General features: G+C 42.8%; 1 protein-coding gene across 1 annotated transcript in view; it reads left to right on the top strand.

Annotated features, from left to right (window-relative positions):
- kiss1ra (KISS1 receptor a) overlaps positions 1-12,126 on the top strand; it is a gene marked incomplete at both ends in the record, with an annotated part of 134,651 nt that overhangs the window by 1,094 nt on the left and 121,431 nt on the right. The gene's annotated exons all lie outside the window — the stretch shown is intronic.

Genomic DNA, 12,126 nt, shown 5'->3' with positions numbered 1-12,126 from the left:
TTATTTTCCTTTCGGAACTTCATTTGTGCAGTGGTTAAAAGACAAGCATACAGGCACAATACATAGACACTCACCACTATAAAAAAAAAAAACACCAGCTTCGTTAAAACTACAGTAAAAAAGACCACTATATAAAAAACACCAACTACATTATTAAAACTACAGTATTAAAGCATGATATATTAAGCAGTTCTATATGTATATAAATAATAAATAACAGTAGTACAGGTGATATGATATATGTCCATCAGGTGGAAGGGGGAGTCTATTTTAAGTAGTCCAAAGTCCAAAGTCCTGCCTCCACCAGACCTACACTGTAAGAAAAAAAGCTGCAAGAAAACGGTAAATGTCTGGCATCAATGGTTTCCAAATACTTACTGTCAAATTACAGTAAAATCAAATACATTTACAGATTACAACCTTTATTTCATCGTTAATATTTTGATAAAAGGTAATTTACTGTATTTTTATGTTATTTACACGTAAAGTAGAAACAAAAAAAATAATATTTTTTTACAGTGTAGGTGTTCAGACATCCTGTGAATTAGACTAACATCAACTCACTGAACATCCTGTGAATCAGACTAACATCAACTCAATAATGAAAGCAACAGTCATCTTCACAGCTCATCTTCACTCCCCATCAGCACCAGCTCATCTTCCTCAACTCCCCTCTCTCTTGACGAGACCCTGGTCTACACCTATAGTTGTATAGTTGTTATTACGGTATAGTTGTTATTGCCATAAAAAACACCATTCAAATGAGTAGGAAATAAATAATTGTATTTTTATTTGAAATAATAATTTATTTTAACAATAGGCACATTAGATCAACAGGTAACAACAAAACAACCAAAATAATGCTAGTGATGAATGAATGAATGAATGAATGAATGAATGAATGAATGAATGAATGAATGAATGAATGAATGAATGAATGAATGAATGAATGAATGAATGAATGAATGAATGAATGAAAGAAAGAAAGTGAGAGAGAGAGCGAGCATCAACTCTCAGTCTCAGTTGCCTCAGTCTTTGTTTCTGTAGAGAAAGAGAACATGAATTGATTTAGTCAAAAGGCGGTGGAAATATTTCACAATCATTATGATATGAAAAAAAAAATATATTGTTAGTGTTAATGATGTCTTGTAGATTATTATGGATATTTGCAACTCTAATATTTTAAGGACTGATGGGATAGTTTATGAAGTAATAAAACATGTAGTGAAAATCCAAACTGGCATTTTCGGTGGCAGCATAGTCATTACAACAGACACTCTGATATATTGGGTTTGAGTTTGAGCCTCTTGGATGCCGTAGTTAAGTGATGTCATACTAGGAAGTCAACACTAGTGGTCTGCAAGGGCCTTGAAATAAAGCCCGAGGCCTGCCCGAGCCCGTGAACTTCAGGCCCTGCCCGAAAATAAGCCTGACTGTAAATAATATTTTAAGCCCTAGCCAGCGTGAAAACCAGAAAAAAAACGTATTATTATTATTATTATTAAAATATAATATTTTTTTGTATTTGTTTTAAATATTCGAAACACGGTTTTATATTAACGTAATAAATAAACAAAAACGAAAATGTCCAATAGGTCTAACTAAATAACACATATCATGCTGAAAACTAACAACCATTCTATAGCTATATCCAAATATTATTATATATATATATTTTTTTTAAATATTCTAAACACTTTATATATTAACTTAATAAATAAACAAAAACGAAAATGTCCAATAGGTCTGCCTAAATAACGCATATCACGCTGAAAACTAAGAAGCATTTACATAGCCTGTTTCGCTCTTATTAGAATGCCTCCCTCCCAGTGCTCGCTTATAGACTGACTCACACAGCAGCCTCGTAAAATGTAGTGAAGGCTATAGAATCTTCTTTGACACACACACACACACACACACACACACACACACACACACACACACACACACACACACATACACACACACACACACACACACACACACACACACACACACACACACACACACACACACACACACACACACACACACAAGTCACACAACACACAATAGCCTACTCAGTCACTATACAAACAAACAGAAAACAGAAATCAGATTTCGAGCAGAGCAACATAATGAAAAGCACAACAAAACAGGTAGCGACCCAGCAAATAATAAACATCACTCACCACGACGTCAGCAACGCGTTGAACAACGTTAACAAAACTTCACCAACCGGCTACATACATCCAAGAACAAATCAAAACGTTCGCCAACTGGCTATATTCCAACACAACCAATCGAGTTGTCCCCGGCCTGAGTTCTCCCTGCGCGCTGCGGTAATTACATCCAAATGTTTCTCTGATGACAGCTTGCGCAAAAGAGAAAACGACGAATCTTAAGGAAAACGAAGGTTATCCTATAACCCTAGTTATATAAAAATAAAAAATAAATGGCGGTGCCCGGGCCCGGCCAAGCCCGAATTATTTATTAAAAAAAAAGCCCTACCCAGCCCGAACCCGCCGGGCCGGGCCCCGTCGGCCCTGGGCAAGGTTGCAGTGCACTAGTCAACACACACAGTTGTAAGCTGGAGTCCGATGCATGAAGCGACATATAAACGAACAGCCAATAAATGTGAAGTTAAACATTCTGATATTTTCACGGGTCTCATGCCACTGTAAACTAAGCGAGCACTCAGAAGACAGGCACCGTTTGTCCGGGACAAGTAATATTGACTTACAGAGATTGAGAGTTTCCAGTGTGACACTGCGAGACAGGCACTTTCTGATCAGATGGAATAATGTTACTATTCGTTTGGGGAATATATATATATATTTTTTTACTTGTCCATTCGGACAAGTTAAAGCGGTGTTATGCTTGTCCGACCATTTTTTTTTTACTTGTCCCGGACAATCGGACAAGCCTTAATGTCAAGCTCTATATAATCATACATATATCTATAATCAGAGGTATATTTATAATCAAACATATATCAGACATATATTTATAATGAGACATACTGTAGACCTATAATCAGACATATAATCAGACATATATAATCAGACGTATATCAGACATATGTATAACTAGACATATATATATATATAATCAGACATATATGTATAATCATATGTATATCTAATCAGACATATATCAGACATATATCTATAACCAGATGTATATCAGACGTATATCTTTAATCAGACGTATATCTATAATCAGATGTATATCAGATAAGATACGATATTCCTTTATCTTATCTTATAGATATATGTCTGATTATAGATATACGTCTGACCACAACTAGACACTCTGCCCCCTAGTGGTCGCTCACAAGCACTTTGTGTAAAGACTGGTTCAATCCATGTGAGAACCGTGCAGGTGATTGATTGAATGAATATTTTATTTATCCCCGGCTTTTTTATTATTATTATTTATTTTTTAACAGATTGCAGAATGGGTACAATACAGTACGGCTCAATACACACAATTGTTAAGGGGATGCAGACCAGAGAAAGACTTTCGTCTTGTTTACATCAGGGTCCCCCATTTTCAATTGATAATGAATTGTAAGTAAGGGTGCAATTAGCACCCTGCAATCCATTATTTGTGGATCTAGCCCTGTTTCTTTGTTCAACACATCAATGCTGCCTAGCCACCAAGTCAGTCATGCATCATCTCTGGCCCGGTGTTCAGCACGCGCACACACACACACACACACACACACACACACACACACACACACACACACACACACACACACACACACACACACACACACACACACACACACACACACACACACACACACACACACACACACACACACACACACACACACACACACACACACACACACACACACACACACACACACTGAAACAGGGTGATTGATTGGGTTGTTGTACTCATGTGTCTGAGACACAGCGTGATGTCATCATGGGAATTCTAATCCAATAGTTTGACTCTTGCGACTGCAAAGCGCCGGTCCACTCTGAGAAGGAAATCACGGTGCGTGACGGCGCATCTAGATGAAACATGTTCAGAATGATGTATGTTTGTGAATAGGCTTAAGCAAATGAGTACGAGATAAACTGCATGTTCTTTTCCATGAAATTGAAATGATGCATGTTCCTGTAAATGTCCATGAGCATGTGTTATGAATGTGTGTGTTCTGAACGTGTGTGTTCTGAGTGTGCGTGTTCTGAATGTGTGTGTTCTGAATATGTGAGTTCTGAATGTGTGTGTTCTGAATGTGTGTGTTCTGAATGTGTGTGTTCTGAATGTGTGAGTTCTGAATGTGTGTGTTCTGAATGTGTGTGTTCTGAATGTGCGAGTTTAGAGTGTGCATGTTCTGAATGTGCATATTCTGAATGTGCGTGTTCTGAATGTGTGTGTTCAGAATCAATGTTCCCTCTAATTTTTTTTCGGTCTGAGCAAACACTCAAACCTCCTGAGCAGACATCAGCAACTACTGAGCAACATACTGAGAATCTTAATTTCCCTCAATGTCTAACATAAAAATATACAAATTTTGCTGATACACCGAGAAATAATACAAAAAGGCATATTATATTCCTAAATCAAATATTTATTTGACCATTGATTGACGATACAGAGCAAAGTCCTTACGTTTTCCGGCGGCGGCGGTGTGAGTCGTGTCTTTGTCTTTTTAGGAGGCTGACTCGTCATTATTTTATTAAGTGAATTATAATGCGACTTCAAGGGTGACCATATTGTGATTTTTTTTAAAGAGGACACTGCCTTCAGCCTCAAGATACTTAATGATACTCAAAGTTTACTCAAAGATGCCTTATCATTATAATATATTTAAAGTATGCCTCCTCTGTATGGATATACAATTATTGTTTATATTATTTTATATAACAAAATAATATCTCTCTATAACCAAAGTTACTCAACATGCTGTATTATGCCTAAAGTAATCTATCTGACAAATATCAAGAAAATAACAATCAACCTATGACAAAATAATATATATTTTCAAGTCTTACTGGACAAAATAAATAACAAGAAAAATATGAAGTAATGTTCTAAATAATACCTCTTCTGTATTAGAAAATCCAGCTTAAAAAATATATCTTTGTATCTTTTCAATATAATGTAAATTATAAAACAGTAACCTCACAAAGATACTAATTTAAAAGTGCACTATGCAGTTTCAGATTTGTTGCAATTAGTGTACTAAACTAATTTATTACACACATAATCCTTAGAATGATTGTATCATAACAAGCATCTTATCAAACCAAAACATCATTTTGAGGCATCAAAATAGTCTTCAATTATTTTCTTTCTCTCTGTATAGCTGCATGCTTCAATCAATTCGGTCAACTTTGCCATCAAACTCTTGCCTCGCACTGCTTTGTTTGTAATGTTTTTCTGTGTCCATGTGAGCTTTGAGATCGCCACCACTTTTACAGTGTTGCAGTGGCAAATTGACAGTAGGTCAAACGCTCCACGCGCGTGCACGTGCGCGCGTGCGCGCGCATGCACAGTTTTTTTTGGCTGCTCTCGTCCTGCAGCTGGATACTATTGCCTCACAGCGCGGCCGTCAGCGCGCGGCCCAGAGAGCGCCGCTGGCTCTGCGGCTCTGCAGCTGCATGCTTCTCCGGGAGTCCGGTTGGATAATGCCATGTAAAAAGCGATTGCGCGTACTTCAGCCTCAGTGAGCGAGGTATAACGCCGTTATACCGAGTTATACCAGCACTGCACCACTGCACTTTTATTAGACACAGAAACATATGGTCAAGCTTTGCAAGCTTTGCATGCTTCCAATTAGTCTCGACCGGGACGATAAATTGGGAATTTTCTCTGCAGTTAATCTGTAATGTACATTTTCGCGTTTGCATTGTGAGGAGCCAGCGATGCTGGTCGGATCTGTCCGCTTCCTGCTCTGTTGTGTGTCTGTGTAAGCGCGCAGTAGCGCCGCCCACAAAGCACTGAAAGCGAGGCTTCTCTTGGTAACGTCACATGCAACCATAGCTGTCAACTCTCACGTTTTTACCGGGATTCTCCTGTTTTTTCGACCTCTGCACGGCCTCTTTACGGCTCACGGATTGGTACGTATTTTGTACTTATTATTATTTTATTTTTTTTTACAAAATGGGTGCAATTCTCCTCCGTGACGACAGGTGGCAGCAGTGTAGATTGGACCGTTATCACAGGAAGTCAGACCGTTGCGACCAGAAGAAGACAGCGACGCGACCGGAGCTCAGAGCTCAGGGGAGAGAGTAGATGATGCACCGAGGTGGCCGCGGACCGAGGGTGTCAAATCAACTTAGCCAGTGTCTCTTGATTGCCCACTCTGTGGCTTTTGTCTCTGGAACAAAAGGTTTGCAAATCTTCTGTGGATAAAACAATACAAATGCAGGAATGTGTAAATGTGTTGGTTAGTGAACACTAACAGCCGTTTGCTCCTGCTCCTGCCATTCCTCCACGGATAGCATGCTTTCACTGACGCCCAATTTCCTGAATGCGATTTATACATATAAATAAATTGATCAGTTTTAAAAGTTGTCGTGAATTGTCATGGTATGACAAATACAGTTACTGGTAACTCGCAGGCATTGCAGAGATATTGAGGAAAAACACAAAATCGCATTGGCTTTTTTTCTATCTCATTTTTCTCTGTAGAATGAATGAAAACTTTATTTAACAGATTGCAGAATGGGTACAATACAGTACGGCTCAATACAGACATACTACACAGACTTAATAGACACACACACACTGTTCCAAAAATGATATTCCCATTTCCCACTGCTAAATTAATGACCATAGGTATTTTTTATAGCTTTTTCAGGAACATGGCATGTCTTTTTTTATCATGCATATCCTGTGTCTATATTTTTTTGCATTTTGCACAATCAATGCGGGCGTGACCACCTGCATTTCACTGTATGTGACAAATAAACCTCTTGATTCTTCTTGAGTTGTCGTATTAATATGTAGCCTACAGTGATGAAGGTATAAAGACACTGGTAATACATTGATTGATTGCTAACTAAGGCGCAGCTCTATTCAGATGCAAAAATACCCCCCCCCCACCTCTCCTCTGTGGAGAGTACAAACTGTTTCAAAACAGTTTTAAACACAGAATTCTTACAATTAGTTATTATATCTGTTCGCTGTTATACTAAATATGTTCTTCATGTTCTAAGTGGTTGCCTAGTGGAGATTTAGGATTCACTGACTGTAGACTGTAAGAAAAAAAGCTGCAAGAAAACTAAATGTCTGGCATCTATGGTTTCCAAATACTGTCAAATTACAGTAAAATCAAATGCATTTACAAATTACAACCTTTATTTAATGGTTCATATTTTGATAAAAGGTAATTTACTGTATTTTTATAGCATTTACACTCTACACAGTAGGAAAACAAAATAATACCGGTTTTGACCAGCAGATGGCAGCGACGAGGCAGCTCCATTGGGAGGGGGCGGGGCCGGGTGGGAGGGGGCGGGCTGATGGGGCGGGGCCAGGAGAAGGGGCGGGGCTAAAACCTGCACGTTTTTTAAAAACCCAATGTTGACAGCTATGCATGCAACAGGTTACCGTAGTATTCGGTGCAACGCACCAGTCAATTTAACTACATGCATACTTTACACAAACGTTTCTGTGTGCGACAGATTTCAGATGTGCGCGGGAGCATTTTGCCATGTGCGCGCGCGCGCACGGGCACACCTTAGGGGGAACATTGTTTGTGTGTGTTCTGAATGTGCATGTTCTGAATGTGTGAGTTCTGAGTGTGTGAGTTCTGAATGTGTGTGTTCTGAATGTGTGTGTTCTAGTGGTGTAACGGTACACAAAAACCACGGTGCGGTACGTACCTCGGTTTTGAAGTCAAGGTTCGGTACAGGTTTTCGGTACAGTGGGGGAAAGTTTGGCTTTCCATGTTCCACTCAGGGGTGATGTAGTGTGCAGTAACTAATTGTACTTGTAGAGCTGTCAACGAATATTCTATATTGAAATTAATAATCGACTTGTAATATTTCTTTTTTTTATTATAATAATTATATTCAATTGTGAAAAAAACAGCCCCCTGTGGGCGGTCTTTAGTGGTTAACATACCGTTGTATTCGTTCAGTACACTACACAGCCGTTCGGTACGGTACGGTACACACTAAAACGGTTCAGTTCGGTACTGATACGTGTACCTTTACACCCCTATGCGTTCTGAATGTGTGTGTTCTGAATGTGCATGTTCTGAATGTGTGTGTTCTGAATGTGAATCTGTTTCACACTGGTTAATACAAGCTCTGTTTACACTGGTTAATATGAGCTCTGTTTACACTGGTTAATATGAGCTCTGTGTTTACAATGGTTAATATGAGCTCCGTTGGTTAATATGAGCTCTGTTGGTTCTGTATCGTATGGCTCCGCTCGGCGTCACTACTGCACCGGTACCTCGCTCGTGCACACGCACTGAATAAAAAATTCCACAATGTACCTTTACATCCCAACATCCGTCTGACCACACCCCTATCAGCTTACCTTCATAAGCAGGTGTGTGGCCACCTACTTGCCTCCTTCTTCGCTTTCACCACAAGGAAGTGCCTTCGGTAGATCCCCACTTGACAAGGTTGCTAGTTGAAGAAAGTTGAGACGAGTTTACATTGTGCTTATTTTTTTCTTCTCTCATAAATATTCAAGAGAAAAATCGAAGTCATAATGTCTACTTCGGAGAGTCGTAGAACCACTCTTCACCAGCGGTTCTCCATTCCCGCCTCCGTCGTGCGTTCTGGTGCAGGGCTGTTGCCGCGTTCGTGGTCGGCAGCCACGCCCGGTAAGCATCCGATGGGTAGTTTGCCTCTCCGAGGAGCCAGTGCACCGGTGCCGTCGACTCTGCGATGGCCTGGTCCTGGCTCTGGTTCCGGGGAATCGTCCGTTGTTGAACGGCCGGTTCCGTTGGTTCCGGAGGATTTGAGACGCAAGCTTTTCTGGTCAAGCATGACCGACAGATACAGGGTGAAACGGGATATAGATCAGGGGAAGACATTCTGGCAAATGACGGCGGGTCCGGGAATCGAGTCCACCAGATCCGTGACGCAGCACGGTTTTCCCTGAAGCAGAAATAGCGCTGAGATATGCGGTGAGCTACTGGAGCTCCCCTGAGACGCAAGCTTTTTGCATCTGCTCGGTCCCGTCGCAAGATGGTGTCCTGCAGACGTGAACGGCCTGGGTTTGGGGAATTGCTGGAGACCAGCGAGGATGCGTCGGTCTCTAGCTGCCCAATGGAAACAGAGGATTGCATGGTAGAGGCGGACGGGTTCTTGTTTGAAGGCCCAGTAGAGACGAATATCCCACCCGTCCAGGTAACACTGGAGGGGGGTGATATGTCTCCTTGGGGCGCCTTGTTCGAGGATGTCGGGGAAACCCCTCGGACTCTTCGGCAGGATGCCCTACTATCAGCCACATCAGACTGTGGCTCCTTAACCAGTCGCAGCCTGCTGCATGTGAGGGATGCGGGTTCGGTGGAGGAAAGTCTGCAGGGGGAACTGCAGGCTTTGTTCCCCGAGCTTATGGCGGTGGCGGCCGCTGCAAACGGCGTGCCGCTGCCGCAGCCACTGCCTGCTCCTGTCCCCGATGATCTAATAGGTCATCTTTGGCAGCGTCGCCCGCTGAGAGGGGTGGACGTTGTCTACCCATTTTTCCCCTCAATGGGGGCCTATGTTCGTCGGGGCCAGGTGGTGTCCCACATCATGGGCCTCACTCCGGCCTACGTACCAGTTACCCGGGTGGTGGGTTTGGTTGAAGGTATGAGAGAGGGTGTGCCACGGCTTGATAGGCCGATGGCCGCTCTCCTCTGTCCGGATGTGGTGTGGGAGCCGTTATGCAAGCCGGTTCTCCAAGGAAGATCGGCTAGGCGGTTGGCGTATTGGAGTGACCAGTCGTTCATCGCGGGTACACAATCGCTGGCTGCTGCATCTAACATCGCACAGCTGGCTAGATTTGTATCCGGGATAATGACGGGCGGCACGGAGCGGTCAGAGGTACAACATGATCAGCTCACCCAGGCGGCAGGAGCTGTCCTGCATCTGACCCAGGTGCAGGCCATAGCCTCTGGGAAAGTGCGCGCCCTAGCAACTCTGATCCAGCGCCACCTTTGGCTGGAGCAGGCCCGTGTGCCGGAGAAGAAGAGGTCTCCTCTTCTGACGGCCACCCTCTCCGATGCTGGACTGTTCGGGAAGGCCCTGCAATTGATAACCTCAACATGCAGAGAGATGGCAGAGGAGAGATCCGTGCTCCAACCCCATTTTCCACCTCCCGTCATCGCCGGTGGAGTCAGAAGGCTTCTATGTCGTCGAGGTTCCTCCGCCATGGCTGCCAATGCCTCCATCGCCACTGCTGGCCCGTCGACGAAGGCCAGGAGGAGAGACGGTGCTGCTGCTGTAGCCGGCCCATCTACGACCGGAGGTGACGGTAGGGATCGACGAGACCAGCAACCGATTGCCTACCGTCCCTCCGGGGCTTCTCGGGGTGGCAAAGCCCGAGCGGCTCGAGGCAGCAGACGCCGCTAGACAGTGACTTTTTTCCCCATGCGGTCCCCACTGTTTACCCCTCCCCGGCTCTCTCATATTATTTGTTGATTAAATAAAAAGTCCCCTAAAAAGGGGGACTGTATTTTTTGGTTAAACAAACTGTGTGTTTCTTCACCAAAATATGATGAGGTTGAAAAGTGTGAATCTACATTGGTATACATTGATGGATGAGTTACATTCGTGTTATGAGATTAAAGCAAGGTCTGCAGCATTCACTCGGTTATAGAAGGGTTTCTATCTCGGCCTGACGCTCCACATGCAGGTAGAAGCTGGTTGTATGGTCTGTTGCTTACACACGAAGTAATGTTGAACTACAACACTGTTGTGTTAGTTGCAGTAATGCTCGTATACACACGTTCCACGGCCTAGCCGTTATACTCTCTATCAGTGTTTTTCTATGTACAACATGGAATGCGGGTGTAGGATTCACACACGCACACGACTTGGTTTTGTTGTAAATACAATACATTTTTTTTTAATTTTTTTTTCCGATACCGATATTTTCCGATATCACATTTTTATGCCAATATCGGTAGGCCGATAATATCGGACATCCCTACACACAACACATAGACACACAACACATACACACACAGAAAAAGAGATAGAGGCACACATACAGATGAAGCACTTCAGATTCAGTTCCCTTCTGCTGCGCTTCTGCCACCCTTCTACCACTTTAGAACTAGCACTAACACACAGGTGTTATATTTCAGGGGTGACTGAGCTGACCCCAAAAAGAACAAAGGGGGGTAATTACCTTAAGTGCTCCCCCAGGGAGGGGGTCGGGGGCTACTGCCCTCAGACCCCCAAGATCATTTTTAATAAGTGGGTTCGGGGCAGTCTGACTTGGGGTACTGCCCATATATTAGTGTTGCAATATATGTGAAACAAGCGAAGGAATCGGATAGAGCTGGGGCGTTTGGGACGAATACAAATTTAAAGGGGACATGCATTGCTATTCCTTGCACTATTTGGGCAACTTTACACAATTCCTGAGAGTCTCTGGAGATTGTCTATCGAGTATCCAGTTGCAGACAGATGGCTTGATGTCGAGGTCCTTGGTCACCAAGTTTGGAGATGAGTTTGAAGGGGATGATGGTGTTGAATGAGCTTAAGTTGATGAACAGCATTGTCACATCAATCAATCAATCATATGTATTTATATAGCACATTTAACATGACACATGTCAACCAAAGTGCTGTACAGAGGGTTACATAGATACATATAGACAATCACAACTTTTTTATGGGAGGGCACACAGGCAAGCACACAGGAAAACAGGGCATGAGTCAGTGAAAGGGAAAAGATAATAGGTAGAAGTGGGTTTTGAGCCTAGATTTGAAGACATCTATCGAGGGGCAAGCCTAATGGCGGTGGGGAGGCTGTTCCACAGTTTAGGGGTTGCGACAGCAAAGGCACGGCCCCCCCTGAGCTTAAGGTTAGACCTGAGGGACCTGGTGTTGGAATAGGGGGATAGGAGGTCTGAGATGTAGGAGGGGGGCTGACCATTAATGGCTTTAAAAACTAATAGGAGAACCTTAAAATGTATTCTGTAGCATACTGGAAGCCAATGAA

The sequence above is a fragment of the Notolepis coatsorum genome, assembly GCF_963971535.1.
Source record: "Notolepis coatsorum genome assembly, chromosome: 13".
Lineage (NCBI taxonomy): Eukaryota > Metazoa > Chordata > Actinopteri > Aulopiformes > Paralepididae > Notolepis > Notolepis coatsorum.
The sequence above is the reverse complement of the archived record's forward strand: the minus strand, read 5'-3'. Positions and strand labels throughout refer to the sequence as shown.